General features: G+C 39.6%; 1 protein-coding gene and 1 pseudogene across 1 annotated transcript in view; one reads left to right on the top strand and one right to left on the bottom strand.

Annotated features, from left to right (window-relative positions):
* The window catches only part of Grm3 (glutamate metabotropic receptor 3), a 212,260-nt gene that overhangs the window by 154,501 nt on the left and 31,164 nt on the right, over positions 1-26,595 (top strand). The window lies entirely within an intron of this gene.
* LOC117720317 (small ribosomal subunit protein uS8 pseudogene) lies at positions 10,559-11,005 on the bottom strand (annotated as a pseudogene).

The following is a 26,595-nucleotide window of genomic DNA, read 5'->3' as shown; positions in this document are numbered from 1 at the left end:
TCAATTTTATTTCAGATTGCTAATATAAAGAATCAACTTTTGAACTTGAAGCCATTTTTAGCCTGGTCCTTTAAAAAAAAGCAATAAAAGCAACTCTATTGTTCCATGAACCATTTGTCTTCCTCCCGCCTCTCTGTATGAGTTTTGCTTTCTGTCAGGTCTCCACTCAACACAAGTGTCAGTTAAGGGCCATTCAAGGCAGATGAACAGAGACTCAAGAGTTAAATGGCATTCTTATCTACAAGATACACATCCTTCCAGCCTTCAGCCGTACCCTTGAACCTACCTTACATCCCTCTAACCCCTGTGCTTCAGGTTTCCAAAGAACACCCTTTGTTCTTTGGAGGCAGAGATTGATAATCTTGTCAAATTATCAAGCTTGTTATTTTGTTTTGTTTTGTTTTGTTTTTATAAGCTAACAGTATGAACACTCCATGGTATTGTTGAGGGGAGAAGGTTTTTATTGTAGATATAAGAGAACAGCCAGAGGCTTCTGGAAAAGTTCAGATTAGAGAAAGTAGGAGATTGAACAAGGCCAGTTTGGACCCAATGTGAGAGAAACAAAAATAAAGAGAAGAGATTGATAAAGAGAAAGAGACGGGGAGAACAAGAGAAGAAGGCAAAGTGTAGGCAAAAGAGGCAAGTATAGCCCCAGTAACAGGGTTATAAGAGTGAGAAGCTTGGGGGAGGAAAGCCCTTGAGCTGGAAAGAGTTTAGAGTAGGGGAGGAGATTAGAAGGGCTAGGATGTACCCTGAAATGTACAACAGGTAATATGGAACTGAAGGAGCATGAAGCCCAGCATGCACTTTGATACGCTAATCAGCCTCACAAGTAATCATATGTCCCTTTTGCAAGAGGACAGGAAAATGGCTTTTTTGGTAGAAGGAACTAGCTTCCAAAGTTCCCAAGGAATGTTAGCTATTGTCTAGAATATAGGGAAATGGAGTTTCTATGGTACCTGACATTTTTGTTTGAATCAGGGAATATAGCATTTGTGTTTATAAGCATTTCAGCTCTTTAGCTTGAAATACTCTTTGAGAGAATTACTTGTCCCCCATTTTTAAAAGTCAAAAGTAATAACAATTATTAACATGAGCAACAGAGTATATGTGATTTGAAAAAAAAATGAGTTGTGAGATAATATCTAAAGTGTTACATAGCTGATTTTGTAGTGCATATAGGAGATGACATTTGGACCGTCAGTCGTCTGTCTGTGGCATAGATGGCCTCACCCATAACAGATCAGTGTGAGGCAACTATGCAAACGTTGTACATCAGGCAACAAGAAAGGACAACTGAGAAATGAAAGACTTTGGTGTAAGTGGCTGGTGTTACATTGTGAGTAGCTGGTGTTATATTTACCTATGGTACCTGTTAACCATGCGTTAAGAAAGGGATCACCCACAAGTTCAATAGAAAGTGTACTTTCCGTAAAAATGTTACTACTAAGACTTCTGATTTGAGCCACAGATGGTTCAGTGTCATGAGAATCCATTAGAATGCAAGTGAGCATCAAAGCTGTGGAGAATGTAGACATTGAGAAATCCCTCACAGCGTCAGGGAGGAACATCAAGGGTGTCTTTTAGCAAATATGTGATGTTCAAAAATGTTTTGTCAAGAAGAGAATAATATGCTCATTTTAATATGTCCTAGACTTCAAGGAAATAAAAGAATGGTCAGCACAAACTGCTGTCAATTTGTCAAACTAAGGAGCAAAGGGATTTGTGTGTTTCAGTGTCTAGCTCATTCCCACAAAGAGAGTCAGTCACTGTATGTAACCAACAGTGAGACTTCTAAAACACTGGACAATTCCCTTATCTTGAATGCACTGGCCCATCTGGGTGGCATTATATTTAAATTTTCACTATCCATTGTGGATGAACTACACTATCTGATCATAGTGCCCTTCACTGTTACTAGGCTTCTAGAGTTATTTCATAGTTCTAAATCATGTTTCTCTTTTTCTCTTTAATTTAAAAGTACAACATAAAAATAAACTGCATTGTGCTTCAAGTAATAAAACCTATACTCATCTGTTAAATGTGCAAAATTCTCTCTATAAAGCTAATTAACTAGATAAAAGGTCTGTATCAGGTTTAAACAGTTTATGTCTCAAAGGGCCTAACTCAGTAATTAATTATGTTTCTTGGAGTCTCTAAAAACACTTTTACAGATTCATGGGTCTTTAGAAATGAAACATCTTGGGATCGTGCAAAATATCTTAATCTTTCAATCTGCTCAGAAGTGAGTCAAGTTCTTAAATGGAAGCAGAACTAAATGTCTTTTAAATTAGGTCCACATATTCTTATCATTTAATCAGTTATTTACATTACCTCAGAGTGAGAACATTGATTGAATTTCTATTCAGCCTCATTTTTAAAGCATGGTTAGCACTGAAGTGACCATTCATTGAGGTCAGCTTCCTATAATGGGTGGTGGAATTCCAAGATATTTGTGACGCATAGGTTTAATGCCAAATGTGTATATTGCTATCTGCCGGAATGGGTGGGTGGGATGCAGGGATGTCCTCCACAATGGCTGCAAGACGACAGGCCCTGATAGCACAAGAATGTCCATGGGTTTCCAAAACGGCTTTATTGGCATGATGGATGATAGTTGAATCTGGATGTGCATCCCCTCTTGAGCCACGGGGGATCTGACTTAAATACTTAAATAGGGAGGGAAAGGGGGAGGAGGGTCACCTAAATAGCTACACCCTCTGGCCTTTAGGTAACTCATTAATATGGAAATCTCTTGAGGCTGAAGCCTGTAGTCATGCCCTCTACCTGTGGATGGTGACACCTCTTCGGGAAGGGCTGCATTGTCCTTATGTGACTGAACAGTGCAGGCTAATGGAGATCTTAGACCTCATGTCAGGACCCTGGGTTTGGGGTCATGGCCAAACACCTGCCATTGCCCCATTAGGACTGGGGTTCAAGGCCTATGCCACACCAAAAATGAAAACACCCTACACGGCCCTACAGCTATCAGGTGTGTGGCTCCTATTGGCATGCTAGATATGAACTAAGGTATATATGAACATGTGTAAACAAACTCCAGGAGTCTGTGTAGCATCACTTACTACATGATCATGCTAACGTCATTCTGCCATTAAAAAGACCAGGGCAATTCAAGCCCTCCAGAGATCAGTGATATTTTTCCAGTTAACTGTAACAGTGCTTGACTTGCTAAAGGGAAGATCTTGAAAGGGAAAGATTAAGATATCCCTCCACAGTGCACCATGCTGCTTAAACCCCTGCCTTGGATTTTGCTCTCTTCCCATTTGTTAGCATAGATAACTTTCTGAAACTCATCAGAAAAGTTGGCGATAAACCTCCTGCACATGTTCGAAACAGTGCTGTTTGTGAAGTCTATGCCTTAAAGTCTGTGATGTAAATTCCATGGCTGTGTTGCTGTTTCAGCCTCAGCTTACTCATCTCTTTTGTAATTAGCCTCCAGCAGCGGATTTGCAAATTCTTCAAGTTATTCTTGCACAGTGGGAGCAATATAGACTTGAAAGAAAGACAAGTAGCACAAGATGAGGGTGACAATTTCAGAAGAAAGGGATCCTCCTGAAGTCATCAAGTACCTTCTTAAGACCACTGGAAAGGAGGAAGCTTTCTTTCCTACCCCTTTAAGTCTTCAGAGTGTCTCCCTGACAAAGCTGAAGAGGGTCGAAAATTTTAATTACAGGTTTCCTTTAATTACAGGCTCCTTTGCTATGTTTACCAAACAGCTAGTGGCCCAGAGGGTGGAGTTAGGCTCTTTAAAGTCATGTTTTAATCTCCTTTGTAATTGCAATTTGATTGCTGGTATAAATTACGTAGTAGGCTTGCCACCTTCAGTGCCAGCCATTTCCCAGAGTGCATAATTTTGAATTGAACGGCTGATATCCGTCCAAAAGTTTCCCAGAATGTTTCACGGACTCCTTGAATTATGCATTAAACAGAATTCTTTAAAAAGAAGGCAAGAGGTTCCTTTGATGTCAGCTGGGGCTTTTCATCATATTATGGACTATTAGTTTCTAGACTCTTTTAGAGGTGGTTTCTTGAAACCAATGTTCAATTCAGGACTTATCACCTCTAACCTTTATATTTTATTTTAACAGCATCATATGTCACCCTGAATGTGACAGTTTCTGGCAGAGACCTGGTGGTTAATTTCTAAGGAGGAGGTGGGAATAAAGAACAGTTTGTTGCAAACACGCCACCTGCTGCACAAAGTGTGAACACACAGTAGAAATTTCACCATAGAAAATTCTTTAGCAGCTTCATGGAACACGCAACAGGGAGCTGTGGTGTCTATGTAGCTACTCTGTATCCAGACATCACATCCTAAGGACAAAGGCCTCTGATGATTTGAAATTTTTGATAATGTGTCCTCACTAGGGACAATCTTTGCTTGGTATTTTTGATTTTGCGCTATGTCCCATCCAAATGTCTTCTTATAGATTATTAAGCAAAACAACCCCTACCTTTATTTAAAAGGAAGTAAGATTGGCTAAGTTTTCACCATGGTATGAAAATAGAAATTAAAAAAAAATTACATCATGTACAATTTTATACTGCCATCCTTTAGGGTTTTTTTTTCTTCTTCTTCTTTTTCCTGCACACTAAGTAAGCATTTTGAAATCTGTCAAAAGTTATGCCTTTTCTGTGCCCATATGAATTGACCTTGCACATTAGAGGAGCTTTAGCATCTGACTCAGTCACTTCTGAGAATAAAAAAGAGCCCTGTACATAATTATGCCAGAGCACACAAGAGCTCGGGATGTCCTAAACACCTAGTAAAACAAGACCCAGATCTTCTCCTAAACAGCAACCACCTCTCAGTCTACATCTACTGCCAGCTCATGTTTCAGAATAACAGGCAAAAGACACAAAATGACCCAGCATAATAAAAAGATTTCAGACTGAAGAAAGAAGATTGTTTTCCACCACAGAGTGGGACTATTCCATCACTCTGCATTCTGTGTATCTGTTGGGTCAAAGAAAACCTTAATAAAGACCTTAATAAAACCTTAATAAAAACCTTAATAAAGTTTAATAATAGAGCTTCATAATTCTCTAGAAGAGATGACGCCCTTATCTAGAAGGATACATTGGTTTGCAGAGAAGGTGTCATTTGAAAGAAAAAACATGAGTAGTTAAATGAGCCAAAATCAAGGAAAATGCTGTCCACCTACAGCATCACCTCTAAGCAAACATTTCATGAAACTGCTAAGCATCAAACAACTTTTGGTACAGTCATGGATAAAGCAGACATCAAGTCATACCTTCGAGATTTGACACCCTGGAAATGCTGAGAAGAAAGCTCAGTGAATGGACCACATACTGTACAAGCTTGATTGAGTACGGGATTTTAGATCCCGAAATGCTGTAAAATGTCAAGAAGAACCGTGGTGGCTTACCCCTGTTCCCAGCCTCCAAAGGCAGAGACAGGATTTCCAGAACAAGCAGGCCAGAAAGACTACCCATACTGGTGAAATGTGGATTTCTCTGTGACCCTGTTTCAATGAGTCAGGTGAAAGACTGATAGAAGATATCCTTGACATCAGCCAGGGATTCAACATGTACCTGCAATGCCTGTATGTATGTATACACACATATGCACACCACAGATATGGAAACAGAAGAATAAAATAAAAGCAACTTACTGTAAGTAGTATTTAGGTCTCTACTGCAGAGATCATTTCTAGATTAGATAAATGCATGGAAATTATTGATATATTTAAGCAGACTAGGAAAGAAAAAGGAAGGCTCACTTCAGGAAAAATCAAGAAAGAAAAGAGGAAATGGTTCAGAAGATCTGGCACAGTGACACACTTATGTAATCCCAGTGTGGGCTACAGAGTAAGACTTTATCAAACAAGTAAGACATATGAACTTGAGACACTCCTGTAGGTAAAATATGAGTAAAATATATGAGTTAAAGACATTGAAAATGGTAGTATAAGAGTAAAGAAAAAAGATATCTTCCTTTCTGAATTTGAAAATGTAAGCAGGTCTGGAAACTTACCATTGTGCATGTCAGACATGACATTAAGCATTTTCATTATCCAGTAATTATCACTATAATGTTAAAATTATGAATAGTTTTCTCCAAGGAACTTAAACATTTTATGTGTCCCTTTTAATGTACCTCCCTAGAATTGATATTAAATCATAAAATGATACATTATTGAAAGTTAAGCAAAAATACCATTAGCATCTATGCCACATTCAGTTTTAGATTTCCTTCGGGGAAACACTCAGCTCTCGGTTTTCACTTTCAGTGAGGTGAATCAAAGCAGAGCTGCACTTCCCAGTTATTTGTGAATATGAAATTAACTGGAAAGATAGCTCAGTCAGTCTTCCCAATTCTCTTCCGTATTGCAAACTTATGCATGCTATCCATCCTTCTTAAATGAATGCTATCAGAGAAGTTGTATGGGCTTGCTTTTTATAGTTTCCCATGTTAACACGGGGAAAATTTAGAGCACAATCTGGCTGGAGGTCATGACAAGGGCCAAGAAACATTTCTTGCCTTTCCTGAGCATTGTCAGGAATTAGCTGTGTCTTCTAAAGCTATGGAATTTGTGTGCTCATTAATCCATTCAGTAGAAAAGTATTAAGACCTTACTGTATGTTAGGCTCTGCTCCTACATACTGAAGGAAGAAAATTGATGCTCTTCACTTTCAGGAAAGTTGGCATCTACTAGAGAATATGCAAACATAGACAGGTGACTGTAGTAGTGTGATATAGCTAATTGCCATTGGCTGACCTCTGACCTCTGAGCATCCTTCAGACTTCCAACATGATGTTCTCTGCAAAAACACGGCATTCTTCACAGACACCTATGATTCCATGTTCTGTCTTTCTTGTTGGATTTTTTCTCTTGCCTAGTAAGAGATTGATGTCCAAATTATTATTATTATTATTATTATTATTATTATTATCATCATCATCATTATTAATTATTATTTAATCTTTTTTACAGTCCAGTCATTATCCTTCTCCTGGTCCTCCCTTTGACTGTTTCTCATCCCATTCCTTCTTCCCCTCTCCAAGAGGATGTCCCCACCCCCCACTCCCACCCCACCATACCTCTCTTCTCCCTGGGACCTCAAGTCTCTTGAGGGTTAAGTATGTCTTCTCTCACTGAGGCCAGACCAGGCTGTCCTCTGCTGTATATGTGTTGGGGACCTCAGACCAGCTCATGTATGCTGCCTGGTTGGTGGTTCAGTGTCTGAGAAATCTTGGCGGTACAGGTTAGTTGAGACTGCTGGTCTTCCTATGGGGTGACTCTCCTCTTCAACTTCTTCCAGCTTTTCCCTAATTTAACCACAGGAGTCCCAGGCTTCTGTTCATTGGTTTGGTTTAAGTGTCTGTATCTGACTCTTTCAGTTGCTGGTTGAGCCTCTAGAGCAGCTATGCTAGGCTCCTGTCTGTAAGTACACCATAGCATCAGTCATAGTGTCAGACCTTGCAGCCTCCCCTTAAGCCTCCCAATTTGGGCCTGTCACTGGACCTCTTTTCCCTCATCTCTTCTCCAGTTTTGTCCCTGTAGTTCTTTTAGACAGGGACAATACTGGGCCAGAAGTTTGGACTGTGGGATGGCAAGCCCCTCCCTCCAATTGATGGCCTGTCTTTCTACTGGAGGTGGACTCTACAAGTTCCCTCTCCCCACTGTAGGGCATTTCATCTAAGGTCCCTCCCTTTGAGTCCTGAGCCTCTGACCTCCCAGGTCTCTGATATATTCTAGAGAGTCCTCCCACCTCCTACCTTGCAAGGTTGCCTATTGTCATATTCAAAAATAACTAAAATCCTGATTTTTCTTCTGTTTATTATTCTTATTTCATTTTTATCAATCTGTTTAAACAAAAACCTGTAAATCATCTTTGAGTCTTCTCTCTTAGTACTAATTTAAAAGCTAAATCCTAGCTCAGCATTAGAGTAAACAGCTATAAGCCCAGAGCTTGGGGAAGGCTGTGGCAGAAGAGTGGTCAGTGCAGGACAGACTGGGATAAATGGTGAGATCCTGTCTTAAGAAATGACAAAATAGGAACGAGAGAAATGGCTCAGAGGTTGGGAGCATTGTCCTCTCTTCCAGAGGTCCTGAGTTTAATTCCCATGGTGGCTCTTTACCATCTATAATGAAATATGATTCCCTCTTCTGATGTGCAGGCATTATATATATATATATAATATATATATATAATATATATATAATGTGATTATATATATATATATATAATCACAAAAGAGAATAAAAAAATCACCAAAATGTGACCACTCCTTGATACCTGCATTTCTCATCCTAGGCATTTATTCATCTCCATCTTCATTCTTACATTCTTAGGTTTATTCTTAGAAGTAAGATAAAACTAGTAAAAATTAAAATGTGATCATAAGCTCTGAGCACTTTCCATTGTTAAAAGAATAATAAATAACCCTGTTAGTGGAGTCTATGAAGCCAACTCTAATTCAGTCTTCTTGACACTCACGTCTTCCTTCATTCCTTTCCCTTCCTTCTCTACACATCAACTACACTGGCCTTCTTCTATCCATCAAATATAGTGAGCATGGCCCAACTTTAAAGGTTATATTTCTTATTCCCTCTGACTAGAATCTTCTTCCTCCAGAACTTTGAAAGAGATGACTTCTTCTCATCTTGAGCAAATTGCTTCCCTAAAGAAGCCATGTTAGGGGCTGTAGAGTTGGCTCAGGGATCAAGAGTACTTGTTGTTGCAAAGGACCCAGGTTCAATTCCCAGCACCCACATGGAAGTTCCTTACCTTCTCAAACACCAGCACATCTGGTACAAGGATATGCAGGAAGGACATCACTCGTACACATAAAATAATGAAACTAAAATAAGAAGCCATGTTTGATCACATGGTTAATCTTCCCCAAGACCTCTCTTGTCACTATCTGAGGCATTCCCTTGTTTTAGTTTATGTCTCAGTACTTGCTACAATTTACATTTGTGTTCTATATCACTGCTGGTTTGTTTATCATTCACCAAAATATTTGGTATTAGGCAATGATCATAGACATATTGTTCAGTCTTTCAGTGGTAATACCTAATAGATGTTCAATAAATAGATCATATCAAGAACAATGAGTATACAAAGGAATGCCGTGTGTCACGATATTGACTGGTCAACAGCTGTAAGACATAAGTAAGAATTATACAAGGGACAGGAACCCAGACAAAGAAAATTAGGTATACAAGCAGGGGCAAAACTTTCCAGGAATCAATTTTAGTCAGTATTCCTGGAGCTAAGAGCTTGAGAAGAAGAGCCTAAGGGTGATGTAGTGGAGGTGCGAGGGCAGAAGTGGGAGTGATGGTTAACCCTTTCTGAGATAAGTAAAATCATTATACCAAGTTTATTGACAAGTAGTTCTCATGATGACAAACATGCACTAAAAAGTTTTCTTCATCTTGTGAGATCCTGGGATCCTAACCTGGGTTTCACTACAAACAGGTGCTACACCCTTGACATACACTTTCAGCCCTCACTGAGGAATCTTGATAAGTAGAGTGCCATAGCAAGTATATTTGGGGAAAATTGTTCTGGTTGCAGCACAGAGAACAGTGAGAGGTAGGGAAGTTGAGGACCTCAGTAGAAAGAGCAAATCAGTTATGACTCTGAAAAAAAAATATCTTCTGAAAGTACATACTTATAGGCTTTCTGGGAAGCTTTCATAAATGTAAAAGTAGTAGAATTAACCTTATGAAACTTCTACTAAAACTTGAATGAAAAAAATGAGTCCTCTAGTTTATCCATACACCTCATTCAACCTGATTTTAAAAACATGATTCTGTCATTGCTGTTTGAAAATTTTTATGTTGATGAAAACCTGTCATGCTCTCTATGTCACTGACACGTTCTCCCAACAAGCCACACTCCTTCTTTCTGTTCTATTGTATATGGGAGGAGGAGGAAGAGTAGGAGGAGGAGAAGGAGGAGGAGGGGAGAGAGAGATAGATAGAGAGAGAGAGAGAGAGAGAGAGAGAGAGAGAGAGAGAGAGATATAGAGAGAAACCCTCTAAGTTAAATTGTGGATAATTTCATGAGCATGTGTTAGGATTATTTGTCTACTGGATCACAGATAATCTAAGAGTGGGCAGGCCACCCAAGAATATCACACACACACACACACACACACACCCCAAATTCACAGTTGCTCAGTATGGAGAAGGCATCATTGTGATAAAATGTCAATGGTGTCCTATTTTGGGCAGCTCTTGTGTGAGTAATCACAACTGCTGCAATTTCACGACAAAGGCCATGTGGAGCCAGGAAAACACTGTGACAGCACTCCTGTCTGTCCTCTGTCTCTTAAATTTCTCCCTCTTCTTCTTCTGAGATGTTCTCTGAGCCTTGGAAGGCATCATGTAGATACTCCATTTAAAGCTAAGTACTCAATAGTAACTTATTCTTGGTGCTTAGACCATTTATACATCTCTGCATGGACTACTTCCATCACCTACACACAAAAATGGTTTTACGAGTATAAACATGCAGTAGGTTTTCTACTTAGTGCCCATGATCTTCCCAAGCATAGGTATTTTTTTTTAGCACAGTCCATGAAGGCTTTTGATTTATGCTTTACATTTAAAAAAAGAATCCCAGGATTTTCCCTCCAGTATGTTTTTGTCTTGCCTCTTCATGGTCCATGATGCCAGCAGAGGTTGTCAACACAATGAAACCAAACTGGCGTGATGTGAGCAGATTGTTCTGCCATTTTTCTAGGTCTTTGAGTTGAACATCAAATCTAGGGCTGATAACTCCACACTTGTTCAACCTGCCTGTGAGGTTCACAACTATCTTTCCAGTTCTGTGATCATCAATGATCTCAAATTCACCAATGTAACCATGCTTCATCATCATAGTTAAGAACCGAACGATGACTTTAGAACACGGCCTGATGAGAACCTGGCATTTGTCCCGCTTTTCAGCGTTATTGATGCTCTTGAGAGCATCCACCATTCATTCACACCATGGTGACCGTGAGGGAAGATGGCAGAAAGAGAGTAGGAGGGGCAAACGCATGGAGTTATGGATAGGTATATTTTTTTAATCAGATTTCAGTAGCAGGTATGAGTTGCCTCTTGGGAAATGGTGTTCAAATCCAATAAGAATATATTGTATATCTTCATAACAGTTTGACTACTGTTCTACTAATGGACACATGCTGATTGACAGTACATTATTTTAGTTTGTGGTGTTACTGATAGCTTAATGAAAAAATCATTACTTTTAAATACAGAATTAAAATACATAAATGTAATTTAAAAAAAATATTTCACAAGTATGATCTCAAAAGTCACTTTCAACAAGGAAATGGTCCACTCAGTAGTCTTAAACTTACCCAGAACCTTGTTTGCAGCACAAAAGCAACTATCTAGTGTAGTCTAAACCCAGAAAGAAGATATGGCATGCCATGCAATACACACACACACACACACACACACTTGCCTAAGCAAGCTGAGATGTTATCTCATGTTAGAGGCCATACCATTGAATTTAGTGTGTGTGAATTATCACTTTCCATGAAAATAAGAGAAAAAAAATGAATTTCTCCTCAAAGTACCCATATATAGAAACCTTCACATTACAGCATGAAGATGATTTTACCTCTGAAAAAGCACTGCTTGCCATTGTTTTGTAAAGACTTGTTGTTTTTATTGTATAGATAAGAGCATTTGCTTTCATGCATGCATGCACACCGTTTGTGTGCTTGGTTCCTGAGGAGGCCAGAAGGGAATATCAGATCCCCCTAGAACTGGAGTCATAGAGAGCTGGCATCCAGCATGAGGTTCTAGGAAACAAACCCAGGTTCTCTTCAAGGACAGTATGTGCTCTTACACACTGTACCATCTCGCCAGCTCCAGTCATTCTCAATTGACCATTCATCAAACACTTAATGCTATGCCTATTATGTATCTCTGAGACCACTAAATCACTGTGAAATAACAAATATAGCAGATGAACCCAGAGGCTGACAATGAAAGTACTAAAAATAAATGTAAATTAGGCCGGAAGATCTAAGAACAAGACTAAGAGAGAGCCTGTTGTAGTTAAAAACACAAGTGCTATATTCATGTAGACTTCAGCTTGGGTCCTGAAACTGTTTATTTCCTAGTACTTATATAACTCAAATTCATTCATAATAAATCCCCTCATCTCTAAATTATTTTAAAAAATTCTTAAGTTAAATTCAAATTAAGTTATATACAATACATTCTTATCGGATTGATGTAAAACATAAGAATGGATGCTGGAGTGGGTACTCAGATACATATAGGGCAAAGGCATACATATATAACTTATTATTTCTTCCATTTATAATTTACAAAGAACTGTGGAGAAAATATTCAGAGAGGAGTATATAAACTGAGGGTTTCATACAAAAAAAGAAAGTACAATGAAAAAAGTATCAGGGTCTAGGAGAAGCCCAAGTCTTAGTTCCCACTAGCCACCTGAAATGCCAGAAACATAACATAATAATTAGCAATCAGAGATGAAAGCCTGACCCAAGAATGCCACAGCGTTCTGAGTACTCAGGTATATTCTGTGGATCATAGCTTATCCTCTGGACCCCAGGTTCCTAAATCACAGTTCAGACCTCCGATCAAAACTAGGTGAAACGTTTTGATCTCACTTGTCTTCATACAGTGACCGTTCGGCTTCTGTCTCAGACATCTTTCCTGTAAGATGTATCTGCTTATAAAATGTGTCCCCATGAGCTGCCTCAAACAGCTCCAGTTTCTCCACTTGAAAGAGCACTTCACTTTACACTGCAATTATCACAGCTGGAGATGCTTGATGCTATTCGCTGAATTCATAGGCTGAAAATGAAAAGAGGGAAATAGCTGTCGTTGTTTGTATGTCTTTACACATGTGTGGGAAGCAGAGGATCTAAGAAACATTAGTCTTTCACCTTTCCCCTCTCTCTGCAATGATTTTTGTAAATTTCTTCCTTCTCAAGTCACACATCCAGCAGAGCTTTGAAAAGGGGGACTTCATGCTCATTCCAATTGCTACCTTAAAAATGTGCCTTAAGTGAGTTTTTCTACAGTGTATTCAGGAAAGACAATCATACATCCTAAAGCCGACAAAAGAAGTGGTATTCCAAGGATAATTTTGAAACGGTTGCAAGGGAGTATTGAAAACTGACCATTCTAGCCGTGACAATTAGAGATAGAGAGAACGAGCCAAGTGTAATGTTGTGCTGCCCAGGAGAGCCAGGGCAAAATCACCTCCAAATGGCTGTGATTAGCAGCCACAAAATGGACTAGTCTAAAAACGGCAATTTCTGCAGTGCAGTACTCGGGGGTACCTAATGCAAGACGTACAGTGTTTAAACTCTTGAACGCCAAACCACAGACCATCTTCACCCACCTCCTTCCAAAGCTGTTCATTACTAGCTCCAAAGTGCTTAAGAGTACTAGCTGCTGTCACAAAGAATGGGGTTCAATTTCCATCACCCACCCTGAACAGCATACAGCCACCTAAAAATCCAGTTCCACCTCTTCCAGATTCTGAGGGCACCTGCATGCGCATGGTAAGAATCACAGACAGGCACAAGCAAGTAGATGATGATGATGATGATGATGATGATGATGATGATGATGATGATGATGATGATAAATTCTTTTCAATTTTATAAGGTATTTAAAGCTTAGGTTTAAAACCATAAAGAATTATTATATTAAAATATTTTCTAAATCTTTCCTATTATATAAAAGGTAGATCAAAATAAAGAAAAAACAGAAGGTAGTTGTTTAAATTCTAGGAGAAACTATGGTAGCGTCTCTAAAGTCCTCAGAGATTTTTCTTTCATCATTCCAAAATTATCACAGGAAACATAATTATAAGAGAAACCCTTTCAGGTTTGCAACATGAATTCAAACTTTCACAAAATGAACTTATGACCAGGTTCTTACAATATTTTGTACATGCATATTCTAAACAACCACCACTCTTTTGGTGATTACTTTGATTTTTTAATGTGGAGAGGGTATCTAGCTTATAGCATATAGAAAGTGTACAGGTGTGGGAAAGAAGACACTAGGCTGTCTGCCATCAAACATGTTACCTTTATTTTTGTTTCTTTGAAACTGGTTGCTGTAGGTGGGATAGAGCAGACTGACAGGTACAGCATTAGGACCTCAGCTCTGGTGCTTGTGAAGAGAAATGAGGTGAAGAGGCAGTAATGTTCTCCCTGGATTGCTGTTTTTAGAGTGATTATGGAAGTGAGTGCCTTAAAGGAGGTCTTCATCCAAACAAAGTTAATATCTCTTCACTTTCTCGAGCTTTTAAACTATGTATGTATGTGTCTGTATGTCACTGTGTGTATACATGTGTGTGTGTGTGTGTGTGTCTGTGCACATGTCTGTGTATGTGTCTGTGTCTCTGTCTATCTGTCCTCTCTTTGTGTATCTATCTCTCTGTCTCTCTGTCTCTCTGTCTCTCTGTCTGTCTGTCTGTCTCTGTCTCTCTCTCTCTCTCTCTCTCTCTCTCTCTCTCTCTCTCTCTCTCTCTCTCTCTCTCTCTCTCTCTCTGTGTGTGTGTGTGTGTGTGTGTGTGTGTGTGTGTGTGTGTGTGTTAACTCCAAGATATAGGAGAGGTAATCAGGCAAGATTTTTGCTTAAAGCATTGTTATATTACAAATGATTTCCTCAAGCTGGCAAAGAGTCCAAACGCTGCAAATATTATGCCCTCGATGATCAAAGATCAAGCAAATATTTCTATTCATCAAAAAGAAATAAGTTCCATCAGAAAACATAAATGCTTCCGTGTAATTTAGGTAAATAAAGCCTACATTCTAAAGAACTGATATATGTAACAGTCATATATACAGATGCAAGCCATTTTGCTGGTGATAGCACAGTGGTTGCTGGGATGCAGGTACAGAGCCCCCTCACTCACTCGCTCACTCACTTGCTCACTCACTCATGCATGTATTCGTTATTTTTACAAATGTTTACTGAATCTCTGGTGGGTGACAGGCACTCGAACAGTCAGGTCAAGCTACAGAACAATTTCTGTATGTTAGACACTGAACTAAGAACTCTAAACTTAAAGCTCACAATGTTTGCACATGAAACACACAAATAGGTTTAGCAGTGGACCTGAGATTTCAGTGAAGGCATCGGACTATGGAGAAAGTAGCACGGAACAGCCCCAAACCTCAAAGAGATCCAGTGGGCAGGGGACACATAATATAAAATAACGTACTCAGGTAACTCACAGTGGAGGTCTACATCCAGGGCCCTGGGTCCTCAGTAGAGGTTTCGATGACCACATATGGCATGCTCAGCTGCATTCACCATCATTGAGATTCCTTGACAAACTTTCTCTCATCAGTTATACAACAAAATCAAGTTTAAAAATCTTTCTCTGTAATTTTCTTTCTAACTAGTAGAAGTTTTTTTCCTTTCTCTCTTGACATTTTTTTGAGATAATTACATCTCATTTTTAGAAACTGTTCTTCCTAATACATCATTTGGAGGGGTAGCAATTTAAATATGTTACCAAGCAGTCTGTTCTCCAGGTGGGGACCAGAAAAATTATATCACTTTCCAGCTATGGTTGTGTTCAATAGAACCAGTGGAACTTATATTTTCTCTAAATATTTTATGAAGGGACACAAATTCAGACATACTGAAAATATAGCATGTTACAACTGAAGCACTTCTCATGTTTAATTTAACCCACCACCATTGTGTTATACTTCTTTCTTGTATTTGCATGTATATGTGCATGCTCTATGTGGATGTTTTTGTGTTCGTGTGTGGGGTCACATGTGTATGTTCAGGTGCATGTGTACATATGTGTATCTATAAGCCAGAGTAGACATCAGTTGGCTTGACCAACACTCCTCATCCCAGATCTCACTAAATTGACTGGTCTAGCAGGCCAGCTTTCTCTGACTGAGTCCCCAATCTCTGCGGCAAAATGCTTGGATCATAAGCAGGGAAACGTAGTGAATTCTGGTCCTCATGACTGCACATCAGGTCTTGTATCCACTGAGTCATCTCTGTAGCCTCTGGTGTTACAAATTTTATTTGAAATATAGGAAAAGTTTGTTTGTGCTCTTGAGAAGCTCAAATATATTTGATTATAGAGGAGTGATTATAAAATTCATACAGGAAGAGTATGTGTGAGAAAGACAATAAGTGCCAAAGAAAAGGAACAACATAAGAAAGATCAAAGGCAAGAATTGGTATTTTGAACTCCAAGAGAAGCAGGAAAGGTGCAACAAATGTATGTGGTGGCCTGGAAGGACATTTTTCAAGTGCAGTAGGAAAGAACAAACACATTGAAGCACAAGGGATGTTGAAGAAAAATGTACAGTGAAAAGACAGAGTTTCACACAGTGGAAGAAGGTGGCATTTAGATATAGTTGGAGATTATAAAGTTGTTAAATGAAAAGGTAACATGAAACATATTACATAGATCTGTAAAACTCAAGATGATATGTAATTTTGCACAGCACAGCTCTGGGACACACCAATTCACTATATGCAAAGCATCCTTAAAGTAAATAAATTAAAATAATATGAGATTACCTAAAAATTTGGATGAGTATTATATGCATATATATTCATATATATATATATATATGCATGTCATAATAATTTTAAATGTTTTTCTTTTTTAAAAAGGATTTATTTATTTATTTATTTATTTATTTATTTATCTTATGTATATGAGTACACTGTAGCTATCTTCAGACATACCAGAAGAGGGCATTGGATCCCATTACAGATGGCTGTGAGCCACCATGTGGTTGCTGGGAATTGAACTTAGGACCTCTGGAAAAGCAGTCAGTGTTCTAAACTGCTGAGCCATCTCTCCAGCACCTTAAATGCTTTTTTCAATGCAGATTCACAAGTTATACGCTAAAAATCTAACCCCTACAGCCAGTAATGAAAACTGTGTGCCTCTGTCCATCCAGATTGATGGGTTACAGGTTTGGTTTTTTTTTTCTGTTTAGTGTAATTCTTTTTCAGTAATAAGACTACAAATTACTGACATCACTTAGTACTTAGAAACTTAGAAAGTTGTTTAGGCTTTGCAAAGTGGGACCATGAGATTCTATTGCTATGTCACCTTACAAACATCATAAGGAGCAGAAGACGTGATTCAGTGGTTAAGGGCACTCGCCACTGTCCTTATAGGACCAGAGTTTGTTTTCTAACACTCACTGCAGCCTTAAAATAGAAATTCTGGCACACAGAATGGAGAAAGTTTTATAAAGAATAATTTTTTTTAGTTGATTATTTCTAGAGACACAGAAACCCTTTGGGAATGGCGTAGGTTTGGTATTTCTTAGCAGTAGATAGATATGCTTGATGTGCTGAAAAAGTCCCTTGAAATCTTGTATTTCAATAATGCAGCCCTGTCGTATGTGACGACAGACTAAGCCATGCTGCTGTGGCTTAGGAGCCTGTGGCAACTTAACAATGGACCAGCATTCTGGCAGAAGTTATTTATTTTCCCTTTACTCTCTACATGATACTACAAAGTGTGAAACGCATGCCCATGCACGCACCGGGCAGAATAGAAATTAATTTGTTTTACCCATGGAAATTTAAGTTCCTGCGCGCTAAGCTGCCGTACTTATCTTTGACACATTCATTCTCAAAGGCTGAATAAAATTTCTGCCGCTCTGCTCTTGATATAGAGAAGTTTTGTGTGCTTTAAAAGAGGAAAGCTCATTTTATTAAGTACGTTCTTGTTACTGTCACTGCATTCTTCAGAGCATGAGCTCGGCTGCCCATTTCCATACACCCTGCAAAGCTGACTTACTGGAGCATCTCTGAGTGGGATTTGCCCAGCAGTTTCCACCGTCTCTCCAGCGCCAGTTACATTCATCTTCAGCACATATATGTCTTCTGCAACATGGGGAAGTGATCTAAGGCAGAACAGTGGGAAGCTTAAGCCTCCTTTTTTTTTAACTTGTTACCTTATTTATTTACATTTCAAATGTTATCCCCCCACCCCCTTCCTGGTTTCTCCTCCAAAACACCCTTATCCCATCCTCCCTCCCCCATGGCTCTATGAGGGTGCTCCCCCATCTACCCACCCACTCCCTGCTCACTGCCCTAGCATTCCCCTACACTGGAGCATCAAGTCTTCACAGGACCAATGGGCTCCCCTCCCATTGATGCCAGATAAGGCTATCCTCTGCTACATATGCAGCTGGAGCCATGGGTCCCTCCATGTGCACTCTTTGGTTGGTGGTTTAGTCCTTGGGAGCTCTGGGGGAATCTGTTTGGTTGACACTGTTGTTCTTCCTATGGGGTTGTAAACCCCTTCAGCTCCTTCAGTCCTTTCCCTAATTCCTCCATTGGGGACCCTGTGCTCAGTCCGATGGTTGGCTGCAAGCATTTGCCTCTGTATTTATTGGTCAGGCTTCTTTTGAAAAAGTCTTGAATATGTATTTCTATATGTTTACTTTATAAAAAAAAAAAAAGTCTTTTCCACTGCTTTTTGTTTTCCTATTTATGCCACAATATGGTCACACTACAATTCATGAGTCCCAATTAAATTTATGTTGCAACATCATGTAGTACTCCTGGATGCTCAGTATTGTGGCTGGGCAAGGAGTCACCTAGAAGGAAAGTCCCCTCAGAGACTCCACTTGTCTGTCTCTCCTTAGGATCAGACAGCTCTGTTGATGTCAAGCTCTGAAAGCCTCCCACACCTTCCTCCCACAAGAGTGTGCTTCTTTTCTGACTAGAGACATTCAGGTGATGGTGGCTTCCTAGTGCTTGAAGAGGAGGATCCATGAATCACCATGAGGAATGGGATCTGTGGGGAAGGCAGGAAGAAGATGTAATGAACTCACTCATGTGCGTTGGTAGTGAGCGGGAAGACTACAGTGAAGAAGATTCAGGGAAACATGCATGCTGCAGATGGCTATAGGAAGTGATGGAGCAATGTAATAGTTGCTTTCAGATGATGAGACCATAAAGAATCTGCTTCCCAAGGGTGTTTTCTATTTACAATAGGGATTGAAATTTCCAGGACATATCTACAAAGCAGGACACTTATTGTCTTTTAATTTTAGTACTATTGATATTGTGGTTCTGATACTTGTTTTTAATGAGGGTGTATGCTGGACTTTGTGGGGCATTCAACAGCATTCCTAGCCCCTTGCTAGATGTCAGTAGTAAGAACACTTCTGCCCTCTAATACAGACTGCAAAGTAGTACATCATAATGAAGTGTCAAGGGATTTATGAGATAAAAATGCTTGCTAGCAAACATGATTCCTCAGTACCCAAATGTTGGAAAGAGGGAACCAATTCCTAGAAGTTATCACCTGACCTCATACATACATACATACATACATACACACACACATGCATACATACTTACACACATGCATACATACATACATACATACACATAAATAATTCTTGAAACAAAAAACGTGAAGAATTCTTTTCAGTTTAATATTTAATTGGTCTGTGTTATAATTCCAAAATAACACAATTTTAAAAGACCCTGAGATTATTTTAAGTCTAATAACCAGCTTGGGACACAATTAGTGAAAATCTCTTCTGTGTTCATTTTCGCCTAATGAGAGTACAAAGATGAGTGAATCATTTTCTTGTTCTAAAGAAGGTTAGAATCCAGAGAAGAAACAAGCACACACTGACAATCTTCTCTGTGATCGGTTTCTTTAAAGAACATCGGCCGCACAAAGGAGAGCCTGGCAGCACAGTGACATTCACTCTTCTGAAATGTGTTTGATCCCCGAGAGCCTCACACTTGAGAGCTGGATGTTCATAACCATGCGCACTCACACTGCTCACTCACACTGCTCGAGATAGGATAAAATTACCAGTCAGCAGGATTTCTATAGACACCTTGTAGCTCATAGTAGCTTTCTGTGTTTATAACTACATCATGTTACAGTATCCAGGAAGCTGCACTCCTGTGGCTCATCGATGAATGGCAAACAAAAGCTGTCCCATCCGAGCTTTCAAAGGAGCTGTGGTATACAGTTCCCCCATTGGCCACTGTATCCCAAAAGGCCCCATTGAGACTGTGACTTACTGGTCCTCAGCAATAGCTCCCTCAATGCATCCTGTCTGGAAATCATTCTTAACCCCTCCCCTCTTGGTTTTCTACCCCTTTATTGTCTCCCAGATCATCCACTCGTCTACCCAAACTTGGGAATTTCATACCAGCATACAATGTATTTTGATTTTATTCATAGCACATTATATGATAAAACACTACGGAATGTGAAGCAAGCAGCCAGACATGCACACTGGTGTGGATCTGAATTTCCAGCACCCAGACAGCTAAGCCAGCAGAATTGTGAGTTTCAGGCCAATTTGGGCTATGTAATCAGACCCAGTCTCAGACGAATAAAATAACAGGATCTAACTATATCGTCTCATCAATGCATGAATAAATCTCACAAAATTTTAACCAAACGATATTCAGTACCAACTAATACTTTAAAATATCATTATTTAAATAAGCTTCAATATCGGGCAAAAATAGCATGTGGTTGTTAGAGGGTGAATTACATTTTCCTTTCCAAAAGCTATGTTAAATTCATGGCCCTGCTTCCTCAGAATATGACCTTATTTGGAAACTGACTCTTAAGATTGTAACCAAGTTAAAATGAGTCAATTAGTGTAGACACAAATTCAATACGAAGGAATGTTTGGTCTCAGATACCGAGGTACAAGAAGAGTATGTTGTGTTGTTTCAAATTGGAGCGATGGATCTATAGGAAAAGAGGCACCAGAAATTTCAGGGAAGCTACCCCACCCAGGAGAGAGGGTTTAAACAGATCCCTTTACACAGCCCTCAAGAAAAATAAAGTCTGCTAACCCTTGGCTTCAGACAACTGTGAAATAATAAACCTCTGCCATTTCAAGCAACCCTTTGTGCTGGTTTTGTTACAGCAATTTTAGCATACTGATACACTTACCTCAGAGATTAAAAGGGTAGCTCTCCTTGAAGAAAAGAAGAGTCAAGTGCTAGGAACAGGAGCAAAAGGCATCTTGACAGTCACGATGTGATATGTGTGTGTTCACTTGTAGTAAACTTATTTTATACTTCATATTATTATTATATTTCAGTGAAAGGGTTTTGTAACTAAGCGCCCATTAAAGCAGATGCGAGTCACTGTCTACAAAATGATGAGGACAAGAGTCTGCTGAAAGGGATAGAAAAGCCATGTTAGTAGCATCCACTCACCTGAACGTGGCTTCTAACCAGTGAGTCACCACTCTAATAAGGTTACCTAGGCAGGTGATCTCTGAGACAGCCCTCAGACTGGGGCTGTGGTCCCACCGTTTGGCCCCTGCTGCTGCTGCTTTCTCTCTATGCCTTTTCTGTCCATTCTCATTATTAGTCTAATATTAGATCGCTCCCTCCTGAATTGAGCTCGTACAGTTGTGGCAGCGCTGTGGAGGCTAGAGAAAAAGCCTGTGAAACCCTTCCTGGAACGTTCCACACTAACTCTTCAGAACTGATGAGGGAGTCCCGTTCAAAACTTCCTGTGATTCCGTGTCTTTCCTCAGACACTCACTTTCACTGTGAAGATTCTAGTTGAACATCCCCCACGTGGGAGACTGAGTCCAAGGACAACAACGTGGCCCTGGACCCCAGCTGTGCCACACAGTCGAACCATGAGAACTGCTTCAGTATTTCTGTTCCTCCTCAGAAGGTAAATTCCTGGCAGCCAGGGTTTGTCATTGTTTCTAAACTTGCTGCATGGAGTCTGTCTGCTCTAGCCAAAGGAGTTTGGCTTCTTCACCTCTGACCTCTGCAGTGATCTGTGGAGGGAGATGGCATTTTCTTCTTAACCGTATCTTTCCTGCAATTCACCAGATAGGTCTACAGCCACTAATGTGAGGATACAGTTTTAAATTTAGAGCCATGTTGCTGTCAGTAGTTTTTGCAATCTTAATTAGTATTTACCAATGTGAGCCTGGGCAGTGCAGACAATGTTGTCTTTACTGAAGGCCTCATAAGAGCCATATTATTGTCTCACCTTAATTGACAGAGTACAGGAGAGAGAGAGAGAGAGAACAGGAATGAAGCAGTTTAATTTTCTCTTACCATTGCCCTGTGATATTTCTAAGAATTAGACTTGACACATCTCTACCAAATAAGTCCTAGGAGAGATGCTTACCTTGATAATAAAACTTTCAAGTAAATCTACTTGGAGTTGGGGTCAGTACTAATTGGCTAATGAGCGACTCCAAAAACCACTATCTTGACCTGAGGCCAGTGTAGTGTCTGAAACTGAAGAACTGACTTTGCAGCATTGGAGGATGCAGTGGTGGCTTGAACAGGAATAGTGCCCAGAGATTCATGTGTTTGGATGCTTGGCTGTAGGGGTGGCACTGTTAGGAGATGTGGCCTTATTGGAGGAGGTGTGGCCTTGTTAGAGGAAGTTTGTCACCATGGAGGCGAGACTTTGAGATCTTAAATGCTCAAGCTACTCTCAGTGTGGAAAAGAAAAAAATCCAGCCTCCTCCTGGCTGCCTTCAGGTCAAGATGTAGAACTCTTGGCTTTTCCAGCACTATCTGCCTGATTGCTGCCTTGCTTCCCACCTTGATGATAAGGGACTGAAGGTATGAAACTGTAAGCCCCAGTCCCAATTAATAGTTTTTCTTTATAAAAGTTGCCATGATTGTGGTGTCTCTTCACAGCAATGGAAACTCTGACTAAAATAGAGGGAAAAGGGACTATAAACAACAACAACAAAAAAAATCCATCTTCCTACTGTTAGTCTCTTTCTTAATTTTCTTATATTCTCCTGCATGCTGTTGCAGTACCAAGGAAAGGTGATGTGATTTATTTTTCCATGTCACACGGTGCTTACTCTCCTGGTGAGAACCCACTTGAGAAATAGCAAACTGCCCAGTTTTCCCACACTGAAGAACTATACAATTGATTGCTAGAAAATCGTGGTCCCAGTTCACTGAGTCTTAACTATCTCCCCTGTGAGTCATTTGACCTGGCAGCAACTCTAACTGTATCCGGAAGGTGACAGACTCAATACACAAGGGCTTCAGCTCTTCTGCCACTCAAAGTCACTTCAGTTCTAGAGAGTGCATTTGCCTCATCCCCAGGCCAGTGTTGTATTTGAAATCAGTGTTCCAGGATAGGGCTGACCACACATGAAGCATACTGGTCCTTTTGCCCTTTTCAGGCTGGTATCGATGTAGCACTGTGTATTTCAAATTAAGGATCAAGGTGCTTCTGACAATGGATTTTTTTCATTAGGATTTATAAAGTAGTCATTTGAAGGACCCTAAGGTGATTTTATATTTAAAGGATTTAGACATTAAATCATATTTTGTCATGTATTTTATTATTTAACAAATTTAGAAAATGTAGATTTTTATTGAGAAACCACTTCTATTAAGGACATGGATAAATATACACATACAAATACACATACATATATGCACACACATATACACACATAGACATACACATATACATACATATACACAGAAAAGTCTGCCAAAAGTATCATTTGTTTAATCATAACCCATCTTCAAAGATTTTTAAAATGTTTGCAATATTTCTTAATTATTCACCTTACAAATGTTTTTGCCTGATCTTCCTTAACTATCCCATTTAGTTGTATAACTTCTTATCCAAATTAACTATGCACATATTTATGTGAAAACAGCACACTTAACAAGAAGACTAGCCTTCTCTTCCCTCACTTCCCCAAGCACAGTCCACCACCCTCAGTTCTGTACTCTTCCTTTCCTGGAAAGCAAAGTGATTCACTACTTACTGTATTTCCTTATTTCCTTCCAACATTTTGGCCAAACTAGGAGAGTTTCCTCAAATTCATCTTTCAATACTTGCACTAAGTATTTGCTGTATCATTTTACAAAGCTGAACCTCTGTGTGTTTGTAGGTTTGTATGTATTCAGATGTGTGTGTGTGTGTGTGTGTGTGTGTGTGTGTGTGTGTGAGAGAGAGAGAGAGAGAGAGAGAGAGAGAGAGAGAGAGAGAGAGAGAGAAGGGAGGGTGTGTACACACATGTAGCGTCCAAAGAATAACCTTAGGTGTCATTTCTCAAAAGCTGTCTACTGTGTGTTTTTGAGGCAAGATCTCTCACTAACAAACATTAATTCTTGTTCTCTGCGGTTTCCTTTTGAAGGCTTTCCCATCTGGCTCATGTGCTGATTGCCTGGAGCATATTTGAATATGTAATATACCCACATAGTTCAAAATTCTAACCTGTAAAACAGAATTATACCTTTCATGTTTGCAACTCATCTATTTGCTGTTCATCTCTTAGCCAAAGTAGCCACTGTTCTTAGTTATTCTTGAGTTCCTCTACACATAGAAAAGAAAAAGGAGCAGATCACTGTATGCCCCCACTCCCATAAGATATAGCTCATCAAACATTTTGTTCTTCACACAAAACAATGCAACTCATAGGTTTTTTTTCTAATATGTGCATGTCCTCATCTCACATCTGTGTAACGTTTTTTATTATTATTCATGAACCTAACTGATGAATGACAGTTCCAAGTTTTTCTGTTACAAATTAATCCTTCAGTAAACATATACCCAATCTGATCTATAGAATGCGTTCTACCAATGGAAATTGCTAAACCAATTTAGATGCATATGTAATTTACAAAAAAAAAACAAAACAAGAAACAAACGAAAACAAAAAAAAACCAATTGCTCTCCTTTAGTTTATACTAAAGTATACTTATAGTATTATAGTATACTAGTTTATACACATAAAAGCAGGACAAGAGAGATTTTTGTCTTATTAGTAGAACATGTTAGAAATGAGAAATGGTTTTATTGTGTGTATTGGTTTCCCATTGCTACTGAAACAAATCACCACAAAACTGGTGATTTGTAGAGAGTAGGAGTTAACCTGTCTGGTGTGCAGAAACATTGGAGAAGGGTCATAGCTAGGTAATAAAGGTGGTAGGCTTCTTCTGCACCCTTCTGACCTGTATCAAAAGCCTGGTGGCTTAAAGCAATGGTCATTAGATACTTCTGTCCCTCCAGCAGTGCCTCTCCTGATAAACTGGCTCAACCAGTTCACGACCAAATCAGGGAATGTTATACAACAGTTGCTGGTGAATCTATCTTTCTATCTTCAAACTGACCAACCCTAAATTAGGGGAAGAAAACCCTTCAGAGGTTTTAAAAAGTCCTCAGTCCTAAAGAAGAGATGGGATTTCTCAGCTTTCCATGCTCTGTCTCTGCTTTGCAAGAGGGATTTTTTTTTCTCTCAGTCTACAGCATGTGTGCTTCCTCACCCAATAAATGCCTTTCAACTGCTGATTCTGCCTGCTCTCAGCACTGTTAGAGATTTCTCTGCTGCTACCTGTTGCATTCAAGATTTTTCCTGCCTTTTAATTCTTTAACTGGCAGAGAAAATGAACCTGATCAAGACCCCCTAGACTCTATCAATGGAAGGCAACCTAATTTTATTTCTAGCGTTTCTAGAGGCTAGATGTCCAAATTGATTTCACTGGTGTAAAAGCAATACATTCAGAGCTCATTTACCTCTTGGGAAAACTCACAGACGAGTCCATTTTTCTCTCCTTCCCAGTTGTTATTGCCCACCCATGTTGGCAGCTCTTTGAAAGCCAACAGTGGTGAGCTTCATCTTTTGTGTCTATCACATAGAAACAGCCTCCTCTGATATTTCTGGCCTGTGTCATTAACAGTGGGCTCACCCACATAAGGCAAAGTGTTCTTATGTCAGCTAAAAGACCCTTCCAACATACCTCTCCATCTTACACAAGGCCCTCTGAACTCTGCTAAATGTTTGGTTGTGGGTCTCTGCATCTGTTTCCATCAGCTGCTAGGTGAAGCCTCCCTGATGACTATTATGTTAGGCTCCTGTCTGCACGTATAGCAGAATATCATTAATAGAGTCAGGGGTGGGCTCTTTCTTATGGCATGAGCCTTAAGGTGGGCCAGTCGTTCGTTGGCCATTCCCTCAGTATCTGCTCCCTCTTTATTCCTGCACACCTCATAGGCAGGAAAAATTGTGGGTTGAAGGTTTTCTGGTTGAGTTAGCATCCCCATCTCTCCACTGGAAGTCTTGCCTGGTTATAGAAGATGGCTGTGTCAGGTTCCATATTCCCTAATGCTAGGAGGCTTAGGGTCACCTTCACAGATTCCTGGAAGTTTCCATTGTCCTAAGTTTCTAGCCCATCCTAGAGATGCCCTAACCATCCCCAATTCTGGCTGTGTCTCCCAATCAGCTCTCACCCCATCCTCCCCACACTTGATCCTCCTGTTCCCCTATTTTTCTCCCTCCCAGGTGCCTCCCTCCATCCAGTATCAGTGTCTCATTTTATTTTTTTTTTCTCAATGAAATTCAAGCATCTTTCCTCGAGACCTTCTTGTTACTTAGCTTCTTTGGATCTATGGGCTGTAGCATGGTTATCTTGTACTTTATAGCTAATTTTTACTTATCAGTGAGTGCAAACTATGTTTGTTTTTCTGGATCTGGGTTATATCACTCAGGATGATCTTTTCTAGTTATATCCATTAGTCTGCAAATTTCATGATGTCATTGTTTTTAATAGCTGAATAATATTT

The sequence above is a fragment of the Arvicanthis niloticus genome, chromosome 15, assembly GCF_011762505.2.
Source record: "Arvicanthis niloticus isolate mArvNil1 chromosome 15, mArvNil1.pat.X, whole genome shotgun sequence".
In the NCBI taxonomy this organism is placed as follows: Eukaryota; Metazoa; Chordata; class Mammalia; order Rodentia; family Muridae; genus Arvicanthis; species Arvicanthis niloticus.
Note: the sequence above shows the minus strand (reverse complement) of the source record. Positions and strands in the feature narration are given on the sequence as shown.